The 18,076-nt window shown below is 36.6% G+C and overlaps 1 protein-coding gene across 2 annotated transcripts in view; it reads left to right on the forward strand.

Moving 5' to 3' along the window:
• The window catches only part of BMPR1A (bone morphogenetic protein receptor type 1A), a 140,647-nt gene that overhangs the window by 57,525 nt on the left and 65,046 nt on the right, over nucleotides 1–18,076 (forward strand). The window contains exon 2 of one of the 2 annotated variants that reach the window (XM_072823865.1): nucleotides 590–694. The exons of the other annotated variant lie outside the window; for it this stretch is intronic. The gene's annotated coding sequence lies outside the window, so the exon portion shown is untranslated. The remainder of the gene's footprint in view (nucleotides 1–589; nucleotides 695–18,076) is intronic. 2 annotated transcript variants of the gene reach the window in all.

Below are 18,076 nucleotides of genomic sequence, written 5' to 3' on the forward strand. Positions count from 1 at the left end.
TAAACTTCTGTTATGTTGAGTTGTTGAAATTTTGGAGTTGTCTGCTACCCTAGCATGACTTAGACTGTACTATCTAGAATAGTAGCCACTAGCCACATGTAGCTGCTGAACAATTAACATGTGGCTAGTACTAACTGAGATTGTGCTAAATCTCAAGTATAAATCTAAATCTAGAGTACACACCAGATTTGTAAGTGTGAAAAACATAGAAAATGTCAAAGTAATAATTTTTTATTTATTACATTGAAATACCATTTTAGATCTGTTGGGTTAAATAAAATATATTAAAATTAATTTCCACTCTTTCTCTTCTCATGAGGGTACTAGAAAACTTAAAGTTTTACATATGGTTGCACTTAAAACATTATATTTATCTTGGACAGTGCTAGACTCTTCCTGGACTTATTCAGTATCCTAGCAGAAGTTGAGTGTTTGATTGTCTAGAGAAACTACACGGGTGAGACTCCAGATTTGGAGAAAATACAGAAAAAGAGTACGCTATAAATGGGGTTAAGCAGAAGTCTCCTTGATGGATCAGGAGATGTATCCTTACTTTCTGTCCCATGTCCCTTTCCTAACCTGTTTGTAGAACACTGGCAGTCAGAGGAGACCGACTTTTCTACGAAACTGAATGACTCCAGAGAAGAGAGCCACAGAGCCTGACATTTGAAGGTCTTCGTATGTGCACAACCAGGTGACTGCCCAGTTACACTGTGGTGAAGGCTACTAGCTAATAAATCCGTCCTGTACTCACAGGGTTGTCCAGCAGGGTCCTTGTGTTTCACTCTTACATGGGCAGCACTTAATGCTACTTATTTTTTAAAGCTGCTTTAGAAATTTAGTACAATTACTAAAAATACCATGTTTCATAATGATCTACCTGTTTAGGGAGAACTTTTCAATTATACAAAGTTTATACATAAATAAACAATATATGCAAAAATCTTTGCAACTTGTTTTTCCTAGAAAACTACCTTCTTACTGTCAAATTTGAAATTTATGGTTGAACTCTGGTGCTTCTTTTGACAATTCATGTCATCTAGAAGTGAAAGCATATCAGTTTCATAGACTACTACAGTGGTTGTTAACCTAGGGATTACTAATATGGGGATAATCTCCAGGCATACCGTGAATTCTCTCGTTTTTGAGTGGTGCAGATTCATGTGTATGCTAACTGTGGGGAAGAAGTGATTTTCCCAGCTCCCTGAAGTACTTTCTCTTATGGTCATGCAATCGTTAGATTGTTATTCCTCGTTCTGGCAAATTAGTGAATCTAGTTGCTGTCCAGCATTTTGTGCCAGGGCCCCATACCTCTCTCTCTGTGCCTAACCTCCACCCTTTCAGTTTTGGAAGATGAATTCACTTTATATTTTCTAGAGAAGTTTGAAAGCCAATTGTAAGTTCTGATTTCTTTTCTCCATCTCAAAGATCTCTTTTTATGAGTTTTTTTTCTTCTCTTCTGTTTCACAAGTAGTGCTTCTTTTTTTCTAAGGCTGCATCTTTATTTATCTTTTGAGACCTTCCTCTCCTTGTCTCTTTCCATCCCTGACAGACTATTTCCAGTTCAATTACTGCCCTGATCAAATTCCTTTCAAATTAAAAACAAACCAACAAAACCTTCCCTTGACACTATTACCTCGAGGCAATGTGCCATTTTTTTCACCTCAAAATCTCAGTCTGTACCTGAATAGCCCTATCTTTTTTTTTTTTTAAGATTTTATTTATTTTATTATTTTATTTATTCATGAGACACACACACACACACACACACACACACACACACAGAGGCGGAGACACGGGCAGAGGGAGAAGCAGGCTCCATGCAGGGGGTGGGCTTGGGACTCCATCCGGTCCTGGGTCTCCAGGATCACTCCCTGGGCTGAAAGCGGTGCCAAACTGCTGAGCCACCCGGGCTGGGCTGCCCAACCCACCCCCTCCATTGTTTTTTTGTTTTTGGTTTTTTTACATCTTCCTTGCCATTGTCTTTGAATTTGCCAGTGACCCATTTAGCAAATTTAGCAGCTTCTTCCATGTTTTATTATTTGTCTCTTCTGAAGTATTTGGAATTGTTACTATCTTTCTACCTATTTTTTTTATAAGAACTTCACTTAAAGTTGCCTTGCAATACAAAACATGAAAAATACAGAAAAAGTATAAAGAAGATAATTATCCATCATAATATCACCTCTCAGAGATACCCACTATTAAATTTGGAGCCATATCTGTTCCATCTTTTAAGAAAATGTATTAAGCAAAAGCAAATTCATATTGTATCTGCTTTTTTTATGTTTTAAGATTTTACTTATTTATTTATTTAAAGAGAGAGTGTGTGTGTGCTCAGTGAAGGGCAGAGAGGGAGGGAGAGAGAAAGGGAGAGAATCCCAAGCTGACCCTGCTGAGTGAGGGGCCTGTTGTGGGGCTCCAACTCAGGACCCTGAGGTCATGACCTGAGCTGGAACCAAGTCGGATGCATTTACAAATATGTGCACCCATCACCATAGTCAATTTTAGAACATTTTTATCACCTCAAAGTGAAACCTTGTACCCTTTAGCAGTCACTTCTCTCTCCATAAGTTGTTATTTTAATGTAGTATTTTATATTTATACTCTTGTTATATCATGGCCAGTTGGTCCAGAATTTGGAAACAGAAAATACAGTAGTTCCCCTCTTATCCACAGTTTGAGTTTTTGCAATTTCCGTCACCTGTGGTAAACTGAGGTTGGGAAGCAGATGTCAGGTCGTAGCCTAACACTACGTCACATTGCCTGCATTATCCACCTCACTTCATCTCATTACATAGACTTTTTATCCTCTCACACCATCACAAGAAGGGTAAGTACAGCACAGTAAGATCCTTTGAGAGAGACCACATTCACATAACTGTTAATACAGTACATTGTTATAATTATTCTATTTTATTATTAGTTATTGTTATTAACTGGTTACTGTGCCTAATTTATAAATAAACCTCATCATAGATAGACACATAAAAGAAAAAAAACAGTATATGTAGGAATTGGTACTATATATGCTGTCAAGCATCTACTGAGGGGTCTTGGAACATATTCCCTGCGGAAAAGAGGGACTACCATGTGGTTTAGGATTAAAGCTCAGTCTTCGGAGTCTGACTGACCTGGATTAAAATCACAGCCCTACTACAAACTGCGAGACTTTGGAGGGGTTACTTAACCACTCAGCCTCAGTTTCTTACCTATTATGTGGAATTAGGAGAAGTACCTGCCACATTAGTTTTGAGGATTAAGCAACATAATACATGTATAAAATTTAGTACAGTAACTGGCACATAGAAGATGTTCAATAATCGAAGCTCAATAAATAGAGAACGATGTCTTTGTTGCAGTACTTTAGTTCGTAAGTCAACTAGCAAGTGTTTGATGCTATTAGACGTTGTTATTAAATATTGACTGGTGTTTCTGTCAGTGATTCAGAATGTTCTCTGTACTTAGCAACATCTTTGTACATTTTATATTATCCCTCCTATAAAATTCTAATTACTCTGAGGATACAACTGATTTTTTTGATAGAGAGTAATAATAGTATCTTTTTTTTGTATTTTTTTTTTATTGGAGTTCGATTTGCCAACATATAGCCTAACACTAATAATAGTATCTTACAATTAGAATGTGTTTACTTGGCACTGTTCTAAGTGCTATATCTACATTAACTCCTTTGATCTCCGCCTCTCAGACACATGTGCTTACTGTCCCTATTTTACAGACTGACCGTGGATGAGGTTAAGCAACTTTGGGTCAAAGAATTAGGACAGGTAAGGGGTGGAGCCAGGATTCTAACCTTGATACTCAGTCTGACTGCAGAGGCCATGCTCGTAACCTTGTATTCTTCTCTTTATCCTTCCTTCTAGAAGAATGGTAGGTGGATTTCAAACATCTTGACATCTTGGCTGTTCTATATTTAAAGGACTGTGAGGTCTCCAGTGCTTGCTTGAAGAGAGAACTAAAATGAGTATCGATGTCTGCTACAGACATGAGCTTCAGGGTGGCTGTGTATGTATCATCTGGGTCAAACCATACATGGATTATCCCGCTCCAGCACTCTAGAATCCAGGCCTCAGGTGGGACGGTGGCCAGGCACAGTGCACCTTCCCTAGGCCCCCTGATAGAATGCCCATTTTGACCTGCACCGCTCCCTCCTTGCATACTGCCAAACCTCGCCAGTCTTTGAAGGCTAATTTAAATTCAGCCCCCAGTGATCTCTCTACCTGTGGAGCAACAGTCTTTGATACTTCTCAGATAATCATGTGTGGTGGTATGACATCTTGGTGTGTTGTCATCTTGGTACTGTTGTTGAAGCTTTAATATATTTATGATGTGACTCCTATGGTGATTAAATGTTGCTTGTCAGCAGGAAACTGTCTTAAATGTTTTAAAATATACTATAGTGCCCTCACAAGTATTACCAAGTGATCTTTTCTTCCTGTTTCTTTCAGTCTCTGTTGCCTGATGATAATAGAGCTATTTGGTGCAGTTCAGTTCAAAGATACCTAACTTGACAAACTTAGTCCCAAATGTACATGACGTGTTTTGCAACAAAGTGGTTAGTCCATAGTCAGGCTGTTGGATTATGTGCATTATATTGGGATAAGTGCTTCTAATTGTCTGTCTGAAAGTCTTCACAACCTGTTGTTGCTTCTTTTTGAAATCTAACTTGATTGCCTTGGTTGTTGCTCATCCTGCTTATAAGCTCCTCCCTTAGGCTTGTGACTCACCGATTTAAAAGACGGTGCTGTTCAGTAATTAACTACCTGCCTCTCATTACATAGAGATGAGAACTTAAATGCAGGCTTCCCAGCTAAAACTTTCTTCCCTGTGTGTTTACCCATCTGCGGGCATGTAGCAACACTGTCCCACGCCCAGCCTTTGGAGGAAATATCTGTAGTCCGTGTCCCCTCCTGTTGGACATAGTTCATTTGCATATTGCTGTACAACTGATGGATTTTATGTGGGTGCTGTTAATCGAAAATTATTTTCTATAGTTTCTAGAATGTCATTTATTTAGTCTCACTGATGTTCACATTTGGATGAATGACAATCGAGTATTTAATGAATGAGGTTTTGTTTTTAGTAAATAATAATTAAGCCAAGTATTTTATAAGATTAATTAAAGTCTGATACGACTAGTATGTCCTTGAGGTGATAAGTGTTACCCATTTTCATGAAGTATAATTAGTTTTTGGGGAAACTACCTGTGTTTTAGAGGAATTCATTCTATGCTTATTACCTTGCTTTAGCAATCCTGAGAAATATGGATATGCATCATTAGGAAATAGATGTGTTTTGATTAGGAAATTTTAAAACATCCTTCTGTTTGCTAAATAGGACATTAAAAAATATGTTCTAATAGCAGTATGATCATACCTACTTTGGTATCAAATAAAACCTTTGTAAATTGTACAAAATACAGTTGATTTACTGAACAATTTTTTAAAAGCCTGTATGCCTTCAGACTGAGTATGATGCTTTGTTTCAGAAGCACAGCTATAATTTTTGACCATTTAAGCAAAATGTAATTTTTCATCCTGTTGAGCAATCATAGTTTACAATTCCTAGGGAAAAAGTTTTAGAATTTGCTGAAGGAGAAAAGATCTTTGGGACTTCCTTATATATCTGTTCATACTTGATTTTAGTCTGTCAAACTGACATCGTTGGCCAAAATCATATGTGAAATTATAACTTATGACTGATAAAGTACATATTTTTTTTCCCAATTTTTTTACCTTACAAGCTTTTAAAACAAAATGTGAGGGGCACCTGGGTGGCTCAGTGGTTGAAAATCTGCCTTTGGCCCAGGGCGTGACCCCGGGGTCCTGGGATGGAGTCCCACATTGGGGAGCCTGCTTCTCCCTCTGCCTGTGTCTCTGCCTCTCTCTCTGCGCCTCATGAATAAATAAATAAAATCTTTAAAACTACATAAAATAAGATTTGAACAGATAGTAAAAACCTATTTCACCAGTTTACTTGCTTACCTTTCGCTTCATCTGCTTTCTCTCTGTTTATAAAAACACATATCCTTTTTTCTCACCATTTGCAGATAATCTGCAAACATCTTGACACTTTACCCCTAAATATTATAGCAAATGTATCCTAAGGACAAATTTGCTTTCCTTAAGGGCTACGTTATCATAAGAGATTTGATATCAATATTACATTGTGTAATATACTGCCCTTACTTAAATTTCCTGTTTTCTTTCCAAAAGTGCTCTTTATAGCTATTTTTATTTATTATTATTATTATTTTTAAAGATTTTATTTATTCATGAGACACACAGAGAGAGGCAGAGACACAGGCAGAGGGAGAAGTGGGCTCCCTGCGTGGAGCCCAATGCGGGACTCGATCCCAGGACCCCAGGGTCATGCCCTAGGCCGAAGCGGCGCTCAACCGCTAAGCCCCCCAGGCATCCCTCCCTACTTGTTTTTTTTAATTTTAATTTTATTTTTTTTTAAGTAGGCTCCACACCTTGCATGGGGCTTGAACTCAAAACCCTGAGATCAAAAGTTGCATGTTCTACCAACTGAGGTAACCAGGTACCCCTTTTTTGATTTTTGATCCCAGAACCAATTAAGGATAATTTTGCATTTGGTTGTCATATTTCTTTAGTTTCCTTTAACTGAGAATAAGTCCATATTTCCCCCATCTCTCCTAACAATGGTCTTTTATGAAATCTTGTTGTTTTTTAAAAATAGGATACCTCTTAATTTGCTTATATTTTTATATTTCATGACTAGATTAAAGTTAAAATTTGGGGAGATGAATACTATATTGATAGCATTGTGTATTTTCCATTGGACTATATCAGGAGAAGTCCATTTTTTCATACTTTTTTCATTTAATAATAGCTTAGTATTGCTTTGATTTATTGCTATGAAAGGTTTATGATATTTTGTCCTTAGATTTCAAAATATAATTTCATAGTGCTTCACTCTTAATTTTTAAAAATTAAGTTATGATACATTCCAAAAATATAAGAAGTGGTGTGACACCTGTATGCTTAATACCCAGATTTACAAAATATTAGCAGTTACCCATATTTACTTTGGATTAATATAAAATTTTTATTCTTTTTTTTAAGATTTTATTTATTTATTCAGAGAGAGAGAGAAAGGCAGAGAGATTGAGAGAGAGAGAGAGAGAGAGAGAGAAAGGCAGAGTCACAGGCAGAGGAAGAAGCAGGGCTCCATGCAGGGAGCCCGACCTGGGACTCAATCCCTGTCTCCAGGATCACGCCCCAGGCTGAAGGCGGCGCTAAACTGCTGTGCCACCGGGGCCGCCCTAAAATTTTTATTCTAAAATGTATTCTATATACAAGGGTGTGTATATAACATAAATGTACATTTTAGAGTAATAATAATAATAAATGAATATATCCATCCCAACCTCCTATTTCAAGAACTGTAATGGCATCCTTTGAACCTGTCCAGGCTTCAGGACAATAGTTTCTCTCTTCCCAGAAAAAACTATCATCCTAAGTTTGGTTTTATTCCATGACCTTTCCTTACATTTTCCCTCTTTTGTATTTTTCCTTTAATATGCTTTTTAAAAAATATTTTCTATTTTTGAGCTTTATATGAATGGAATCACACTGTGTATATGTATTCTTCTTGGAATTGTTTCTTTTTTGTTCAACATTATGATTTTGAGATTTTTTTTTAAGATTTTATTTATTTATTCATGAGAGACACACAAGAGAGAGAGGCAGAGACACAGGCAGAGGGAGAAGCAGGCTCCATGCAGGGAGCCCGATGTGGGACTTGATCCCAGGACCCTGGGGTCACGACCTAAGCCAAAGGCAGACGCTCAACCGCTGAGCCACCCAGGCATCCCTGATTTTGAGATTTCATTCATGTTGTTACTCATCTGAGATATATATTTCTTTTCATTGCTATATGGTAATCCCATTATATGAATATACTATAATTTATGCATTTTACTGTTTTTGAACACTTGGGTTTCCTCTGGTTTTTACTATTAAGAAAATACTGCTGTGAATCTTATTTGTGCATTTTGGTGGATACATGCAAAAGGTTCCCTGGGTTATACTCAGCTACAATTTTTAGGTCTTTGGGTATATACATTGTCACCTTTACTAGGTGGTGGCAAAAAAAATTTTTTTGTTAACAGCTGTATGTTAAGCCAGATAAGGAATTCAAAAGGAACAGTTTTGAGAGAGGATCTTATTAGAAGTGTTGAGGTATTTATAGCTCTTAGGTCCTCCTATCTTTGTTTATTCCTGAGTTGACTCATTAAGGTGTCTTATCTTTGCCTTTTCTTTAAGTGGGTTTTTAAAAATATCACAGCATCTAAAAAATATGTATCAAAGCATAAACATTATTTGATCATATAGAAGATGTATTCAATTTTTATACCATCAATTTCAGGCTGAAATATGCAGCCTTTTTATTTCTGTAGACACTGAAACACAGGGCTATGTTAAACTAGTTTTCTGGTTCTTGGGGATCAAATAAATGAAAAGTGGATAGAGGAGGCTGTTACTGTGTTAGCCAGTATGCATTCTAGGTAGCTGTTAGCAAAGGAAGAAAACTTAAAAAAATTCAGATGCAAGCTAAAATAAATAAATAAGCAAACTAGCAAATAAACAAGTAAACACGGCACTCTTCTGGGAGCATTCAGAACTGGAACAAATAGCACTATGTATTAATTAGTCCCTAAGGATTTCTCTATGTTGTAGCAGAACTCTGTAATTGGTGTTCATGATGTTAATTCTAAATAGTATTACTGCTTTATTGAGAAATAGAAATAATGCATGTTTTTAGAAGAATTGGTGAACCTTTAGCAATCTAACATCAATTCCTGGGGTGCCTCGGTGGCTCAGTTGTTTAGAGATTGGACTCATGATCTCAGCCCAGGTCTTGATCTCAGAGTTGTGACTAGAAATTTTCCTTTTAACATAATGTAGTGAAACTATCCAGAGGAACTTGTCCTGTGGTACTTTTACTTATCAGCTAATAAAATAAATGTTCTCTTGATAATTTCTTACCATTTTATAGGAAATAAATGGGTGATAGATATTTCTGCACTGACTGAATTAAGTTTACTTGGTAAGTGGAAGAAGATGTATCAAGTCATATAAATGTCTATGTATACTGTGTAAATTGTCTAATGAATTGTAGAGAAAAATTAAAATGGAAAACATAGAAGTGGTTCTCATGTTCTTTGCCAGAAAGGATAAATTGGAAAGAATATATAGATAGATTATTTGGGGGTTCGTCTGCTGCAGGTGGCTACATCAAACTTGCTGTTTGTTACTCTTAGAACGGATGGGCACCCGGATAATGGTAACTGCTCTGCACATCCAGAGGATGAGGGATACAGGGAGGACCAAAGGCTCAGAATTTGGTGTAGGAACTGCTGGTTTCATTAGACTCCCCTTATGGGGACTTCTCATTTCCACAGGATGCTGGAAACCACTGCAGAATTGAAGTTTCCTAGCTGATTCAAAGGAAGAATGTGTCTTGAATAGTCTTTGAACAGTTATTTTGTTATTCAAAATCTAGTTTGAAGCAGAGGTAAAACATTTTTAGAAAATAGGGTTTTAAAAAATTTTAGTTACTTAAAGGTAATTATAGATTCATAAGAAATTGCAAAAATAGTAAGGAGAGGTCCCTTGTACCCTTCACCTTCCTCCAGTGGTTGCTTAATACTGCGTGATGTCCAGTTCCCAGCAGAACACGCACAGTATTGTGCCAATTAAACCTCTACGGTAGCTGCGTGCAACCACCTCACCATGGGGACACGGAATCTCACCACAAAGGTCACAGCTGTACCCACCATGGCAACCTCGAGGGTTTTTTTTTCTATCTGTGATTTTATCATTTTCAGTGTTTTATAGATGGAATCATACAGTAGGTGACCTTTTTGCACTCAGCCGAATCCTTTGAGATTTACCCAAGTTGTTTTGTGTATCACTGGTTTATCCCTTTTTATTGCTGAGTAGGATTCTGTTGCATGGATGGACCAGAGTTTGTTTAACCATTCACTTTTTGAAGGATGTTTTTGTTTTCTCCAGTTTTTGGCTGTTAAAAATAAAATTGCTGGTGACATTCCTGTTCGTTTCTTTGCAACCATGAGTGTGTTTGGTTACATGTAAGTGTATGTTTCATTTTTAAAGTAACTTCCAAACCTTTTTCCAAAGTAAGGATGCCATTTTACATTCTTACCAACAATGTATGAAAGATTCATTTTCAGGACACCTGGGTGGCTCAGCAGTTGAGCATCTGCCTCAGTCTGAGGTCGTGACCCCGGGGTCCTGGGATCAAGTCCCACATTGGGCTCCCTGCAGAGAGCCTGCTCCTCCCTCTGCCTGTGTCTCTGCCTCTCTCTGTGTCTCTCATGAATAAATAAATAAAATCTTTGGGGAAAAGAAAAGAAAGATTCATTTTGTTCATATTCTTGCCAGCACTTGGTGTTATCACTGTTTTTTATTTTAGTTACTCCAGTAGGTGTGTAGTGATATCTCAGTGGTCTTAATCTGCATTTCCCTGATGGCTGGTGTTCTTGATTACATCTTTTCATGTGTTTATTTGCCATCCAGATATCTTCTTCTTCAAGGAAATCCCTCTTCATATTCTTTGCCCAGTTTCTTAGTGAATTTTTTTTTAAGGTGAGTTTTGAGATTTAGTATATTCTAGATGGGTCCTTTGTCACATTATACAATTTGTAAATATACTTTCCCACTCTATATCTTGTTTCTTCGTCTTTTTAACAGGATCTTTTGCAGAGGAAATATTTTTAATTTTGATGAATTCTAACTTGCCTTTCTTTTTCTTTTAGTGTCATTTTGATGATCAATTTAGTGTCTTTCTCCGTTCCCACCCTCTACCCCCAATCCTAGGCAGCCATTAGTCTATTTTCTGTCTCTGAGTGCTTAGTTTGGCAGCACATATATTTTCTATCTCTGTGGAATTGCATATTTTGGGTATTTTGTATAAATGGAATTATATAATATGTGGCCTTTTGTTCTGGCTTCTTTCACTTAGTGTAATATTTTCAGTGTTCATCTCTCTTATATTGGAATTGGTTCTTTTTATGGATGATTAATACTCCGTTGGATGGATATACCACCTTGGATACACATCCATTCATCAGTTGATAGACATTTAGGTTGTTTCTACTTTTTTGCCTATGCTCAGATGAGTTGGTGTATACCTTTTCATCACCTTTGCCACACGTGTTGCATGTGTATGTATGCACTTACACACACACACATTCTTCTTTGTGTGTATAGTTCTCTTTTTAATAATGAAGAGGTGACTTATTTTATAGTTTTTATAACTTAAGGATATTTGGAATATCTTTCCATATCAGTTCAGATAGGACAGATGCATCTCATTTTTTTTAATGACTATATATTGTTTATTGTGGCTATTTAGCACATCCCACACCGATAAATATTTAGATGAGATTGGATGACCTTTTGTTTTTCTTTCTTTTTTTTTTAAGATTTTATTTATTTATTCATGAGAGACCCAGAGAGAGAGAGGCAGAGACACAGGCAGAGGGAGAAGCAAGCCCCATGCAGGAAGCCCGACGTGAGACTCGATCCCAGGTCTCCAGGATCACGCCCTGGGCTGAAGGCAGCACTAAACCGCTGAGCCACCCGGGCTGCCCTGTTTTTCTTTCTTTTTTTAATTTTGTATTTATTTTTTTAAATAATAAATTTATTTTTTATTGGTGTTCAATTTGCCAACATACAGAATAACACCCAGTGCTCATCCCGTCAAGTGCCCCCCTCAGTGCCCATCACCCATTCACCCCCACCCCCCGCCTGTTTTTCATTCTTATATAACATCAACTGCAACCATACTTACACAAATATCTCTGTGGTGCAGAGCTCATTTTACCTGTTTTGGGAATTTTTTTTTTTCCCTGTCACTCTTCACCAGTCAGTCATTTATTCAAAAATATATAGATTACCTCCTATGTGCTGGTCAGTGGACTGTGCTCAGAACACCGGTGACAACAAGCGTTAGTAAAATGCAATTGCTGTACACAGGGGTTATCTTAATAAGTAAGATATATCTATAAATAGATAATCATAACTCAATGTGCTGAGCGCTACAAGAGGAGTCAACAGAAGAGATATTTGAGATGGATCATTGTGAGGACAAATGGAAGTTCACTTGGCTAAAAGATGAAGATACATTTTGATTAGAATATCGAGCTTGAAGAAAGGTAGAGGCATAAAATAAGTGGGCATATTTAGGAAATAGCAAATAGTCTAATATGGCCAGCAGGAGGCTTTTGGCAGAGATTGTAGCAGAAGATAAAGGAGGTTAAATAAATAGGTGGAAAGCAGATTATAGCAATCTGTGGATGGCCTCCTAAAAAATTTGGAATTCATTTTACACACAGTTGGAAATTATTGAAAAAATACACTTGTGTTTTTTTATTAGTAGTAAAATTTTAGAGTTGCGCTATAAATATTTTAGAACATTTTCATTGGGACACCTATGTGGCTCAGTCGGTTAAGTGGCTGCCTTTGGCTCAGGTCATGATCCTGGAGACCTGGGATTGAATTCCGCATCCCAGTCCTTGCTCCACAGGGAGCCTACTTCTCTCCCTCTGCCTCTGCCTTTCTCTCTCTCTCATGAATAAATAAATAAAATCTTTTTTAAAAAAAATAGAATATTTTCATCACTGCCCCAGATTTCACAGTTCTACTCCTTGCTTTGAGCTACTACTGCTTTGCTTTCTGATTGTCTAAATTTGCCTTTTATTAACATTTAATATGCATGGAATCATCCAATATATAGTATTTTACATCTAGCTTTCTTTATTTAGTATGTTTTTGAGGTGCATTCATGTTGTAACATGTACCAATATTTTGTTTCTTCTTATTACCTGATAGTTTTCCATTGTATGATTATGCCACACTTTGTTTATCTGTTCAGCAGTTGATGGACCTTTGGATTGTTTTAAGTTTTGGCTGTCATGAATAATGCTGCTGAGAACATTTGTGTAGAAGTCTTTGTATAGACACATTTTCATTTCTCTTGGGTAGGTTCCTATAAAGGGAATTTGGGATCATATAGTGCATTTATGTTTACATTTAACTTAAATTGCCAAATTGTTCTTCAAAATGGGTGCATCATTTTAGGGCAATGTGTGAGAATTCCAGTTTCTCCATGTCCTTACCAACTCTTGTATTGTCTGTCTTTTTAATTATGGCCATTCTGGTGAGTATAGTTTTTTGGTTTTTTTTTTTTTTTTAAGATTTTTATTTATTCATGAGAGACCCAGAGAGAGAGAGAGAGAGGCAGAGACACAGGCAGAGGGAGAAGCAGGCTCCACACAGGGAGCCCAATGTGGGACTCGATCCCAGGTCTCCAGGATCAGGCCCTGGGCTGAAGGTGGTGCTAAACCACTGAGCCACCTGGGCTGCCCTGGTGAGTATAGCTTTAAATAGTTTTAAACTCAATATAGTTTAAAATTTTTATTTTCTTTTTTTTTTTTTTTTAATTTTTTTTTATTTATTTATGATAGGCACACAGTGAGAGAGAGAGAGGCAGAGACACAGGCAGAGGGAGAAGCAGGCTCCATGCACCGGGAGCCCGATGTGGGATTCGATCCCGGGTCTCCAGGATCGCGCCCTGGGCCAAAGGCAGGCGCCAAACCGCTGCGCCACCCAGGGATCCCTAAAATTTTTATTTTCTTAATGAGTTATGTTTATAATCTTTTCAAGAAGCACAGTTGTATTTTAGAAACACACATCCAGTGAACGAGGTAAGAAAGGAGGTAGGTTGTAATGAAAGAGGAGAGCCTGCACTAGATATGTATAAATATAAAGGAGAGAAATTTTAGAGATGTATCAGACTTAGGATGGGCAGCATTTAGTAACTACCTAAATATGATAAGTGAAGCAGAGGAAGATAAGACGTGCTCCCCAGATTTCCAATTTTAACAGTTGGCTGGCTGGTACTGCCATTAGCCAGGAAAGTGAATATGGTGCATGAATAGTTTTTGTGCTGGTAGATGAAGGCTTTTATATTAATCCTGTTTTCTCGATGTGCCACTGGAGTAGCTATTTAATATTTAGTACTTCGGAAATACATATCTAGTTCAAAAGAAGGATCTGGATTGAGAGGTAAATTTAGCTGAGTTATCATTGTGTAAGTAACAGTTGAATTCATGGAAGTAAATGGTGTATTGGTTTCTGAATCATGGTATTTGCTGGGTTGCTTTTGGTATTTGAAAATTAAACAATAAAAGGATTTAATATAATAAGATCCAACATGATAAAACAGTTTTGGGATTTATTCAAGCCAAACAATAACACCAAAGACCCAGATTCTTACTGTTTTTTAATGAGCTGTTCTTTATCTGTTGGATTGTCCTCTTAGGCTGTCACCTTCCTCATGGTCCTAAGTAAGTTGGCCGCCATCATTCCACTTGACAAAGTCAAACCCAGAGTTGCCTGGACACAAAGGCTGAGGGTGGGAGCGGGAGCGTTTCCAACCTACATGTCTTATTTTCATCAGCCAGAAAAAACCTTTCCCAGAAACTCCCCAGCAAACTTAGTCTCTGGTTGTACTGCCTGGAATTGCATCAGATGCTTATAACTGAACCATCTCATTGGCAAGGAGAATGGAAATGGCCACAATTGGCTTAAATTAGAGATTTCTCACCCTGGTATTAATCTTTTTCACATACCTCTTTTGGAAGAAGCTTTTTCTCCTTGTCTTTTGGTTGTCTGATACAATTAAGATAGGTAAGGTTTTCTAGACAAACCAGTTTCATATCGAGTTGTTGCTATTCAGTACTTCAGATCAGCTAATATTTGTTGAAATCCTTCTCTGTGTCATCAATTGTGCTAGTAGATTCTAGAATTATAATAGTGAATAAAAGCTTAGAGTTTAGTATGGAAATATGCTTAAGCAGAGGAGTGCTAAAAAAAAAAGAGGAGTGCTATGATCGAATTGTGTACTGTAGTCCGTTTGTATCACAGGTTTAATACTAATGTTTATAGCTTCGGTTTTATAAGAAAAGCATCGCAAGTTTCAGTTTCAAGCTTACATTCAATTTATAAGTGACCTTTTAGAATACAACCCATCCATAAGTTGACTTTTCCTTTCTGTGTTATGTGGGTGCCTGCTTTATTATAGAAGGGCATGATAAACCAAAATCGACTGTTCTTTTGAATTATGTACGGGAAAAACTGTATTATATTTTTCTGAAGTATGATGTTTGAATTTCCAGTTAATTTACCAAAATTTTTAACAGTAATAATGCCTTTAGTTTAAGAGCCCAGCTGGGATGTTGTGTCAAATATTTTGTAGTTTGGTTCTGATTTTTAAAAAAGGTTATATGGATGCAGCAATAGTGTTAACAGTAGTATTTGTACAATGTTTGGGGTACTTTCTATGGGTGCTTAGAGAGGTGAAAGGAAGAGGAGAGTATTTGGAGTGGTGAAAAGGAAAAGTATACAGTCAGTATTGCTGAATTTGTGAATACTAGGAAATGACTATTTTTGACACCTTGTACAAACTCAAAAGTAATCTTAATGTTTTAGACTGACTATATTTATCAAAAGAGTATGTATGCTGTTCTTTTCTATGAGGCAAATCTTAATAAAGGAGTGAATGGGTGGTATCCTAACACCTCAGAGCCAGAGATGACTATAATATCCACAGTTGATGTTTGTCACTGATGGGTTCTGTATGTAATGGTGTTTTAAGTACCCCGACAGTTTAAAGTTTAAGGACTTTAATGATTTTGAGAGCCAAGAGAGAGATGTACATTTTGATGGTAAATAAAGGTATTCTGTATAGATGATGTGGGATCAAAGTGCACTTTGCATATTTGTTTACAAAGTTTATGAACTTTGAGGAAATTCTAATGTTTGCTGAATTATAAAATGTTAGAAAGAAAATATCTAGAAATGTTTAATTTTTCATTTATTCTGTCGTTAAGAAGACCTGATATGTTTTTAAAAGGATTACCTTTTTCTTAATGTGTTTTCTAGAACTAAGAGGCTTGAAAGTTTCAGACACAAAATCTTTGACGAAAACATTATTATACTTGTTTAGTGTTCAGTTTTGACTAGATCTTTCTAGTTGTTAAACACAAGTTCTTAGTGCTAAAAGCCTGTGTTCAGTTACCTTGTAAGTCAAAAGATTAAAGCTGTTGGGGGCATTTTGCCCACGTAAAATCCTTTTTATATACATGCACATATTTACGCATCTCTTCTTTTAGGACTGTAGCACTGTATTGCAAAGGTTAAGGAAAGCTTTACTTTATTTGCACAATTTCTAGTTTGAAAAAAGTGATGTGCAGACCTGTATGGTGAAGCATATCCTGTCCTTTGATTTTTTTTTATTTATGTCTTAGTATGAGGTCATGTTTACTTGGTTTTCCTTAGCTGGTCTTAAATTCAATTTTTAGACGATTTATACTTTGTCATTTATTTGTGCATGTGAGAGGATGGAGGGAGGATAGACAATTCAGGGTCTCAGACTTTGAAGATGGCATACTTGAAGATTCTTTTGATTATTCATATTTCTTTTTATTAACTTTAGATTTAGCCTGAAGCTTTTTTTTTTTTCACACCAAGGAAACAGTTTTGTAATAAGCAGTGCCATGATAAGCAATGGTTAAATGTTTTATATGTTAATTTTATTTGATCCATTGGAAATATCTGGTAGAATTAGAATCAGGCCATATATTTTTAAACATAGTCATTTTGATGGATTGTTATAACCCTTATGAGAATGGGTTAATCTCTAGCTTTGTGAAATACAGTGATTGCCTTCCCTCTTTTCTTCCACCTACGCCATTAGGGAAGAATGGAGTTGTTGGCAAAGAGTGGCTTTGGAGGTAGATATTTGTCATTTCTAAAATGAAAACATAATGCATTTATTTTTTGATTATGTAAGGGAAATTTTTTAAGACTGTGAACCTCTCAGGAAAAAAAAAAATCCCTAAACACTGTATCTCTTCCATTCCTGCCCTCGTTTCTCTGAGTGATGGTCTAAGAGTTTTATTGTCCTGTGAATACCCTGAAAAATATTAGAGACCAGTTAAGTTGTGGGTAACCGGTGCATTGAGAAGACTGTTTAAGGCTCCTAAATGCAGACAAAGCATTACTAATTGCTTTCAGGGTCAGTCTGTCTTTAGTTGGACCATGAAAGATTTAGCATGGTCCTATGGCAGCCCGTCTGCTGAGTGGAGACTCTTGTCTTTAAGAAAGGCTGCTATCTGATATGCTAGACCGTTTCAGGTTGCCCCAGTTTACATGAATTCAGTCATTATTGCCAAGACTACTAAACCTCAGTGTGACACAAACGATACCTCTAAATGGACTTGAAGACAAAGGCATTTTGACCTTGCCGTGGGACATAGGTAGTGTTCATACAGCTTAAAATTTTTCCTTTTAAAATATGAAACAATACTTTGCTATTTGAAGTTTCATTTAAAAGATATGTTCATAGAAATTATTTTTAAGATCTCTAAGTAAGCAACATGCCTTTTTAAATAAATCAGAATTTTTCATTGTTTCCCGCTTTTAGATTTATCAACTTTGTGTCTTAATGCAGCAGGGAACTAAATGTCAGTGGAAACATAGTTGTAACCTATCCCCTGGGCTTAGACCAAGCAGTGCCATTGATTCCTGACCCCTCCAGTTCTTTAATATTCTAGGTAGAAGATTGACTGAAATTAGAACTACCTACTGAGATTTTGTGATAGAAAGTGAAAAATAGGGGTATTAGCTGGGTGGCCAAATATATTTTTGCCTAAGTAGAAATTTCAATACTGTAGAATTGTGGATTTTAGTGCTGCTTCTAACTGTTCCTGTTTTTTCGTTTTAAGATGTGATTTTTTTTTTCCTTCAGAAATCTAAGCTAATACAGAAATTTTGCATGCAAGAAGTTTCTTCCACAGAACTATTGTTACCTTTGTGAAGTTGAAAATATACAAAATAGGAAACATCTTTGGGCAGAGGTTGGGAAAATGATAAAGTGATAGGTTAAAATACTTTAGAATTTCATTGACTTTATGTTGAAAATATATAATTTTACACAT

The sequence above is a fragment of the Canis lupus genome, chromosome 4 (genome assembly GCF_048164855.1).
Source record: "Canis lupus baileyi chromosome 4, mCanLup2.hap1, whole genome shotgun sequence".
NCBI lineage: Eukaryota > Metazoa > Chordata > Mammalia > Carnivora > Canidae > Canis > Canis lupus.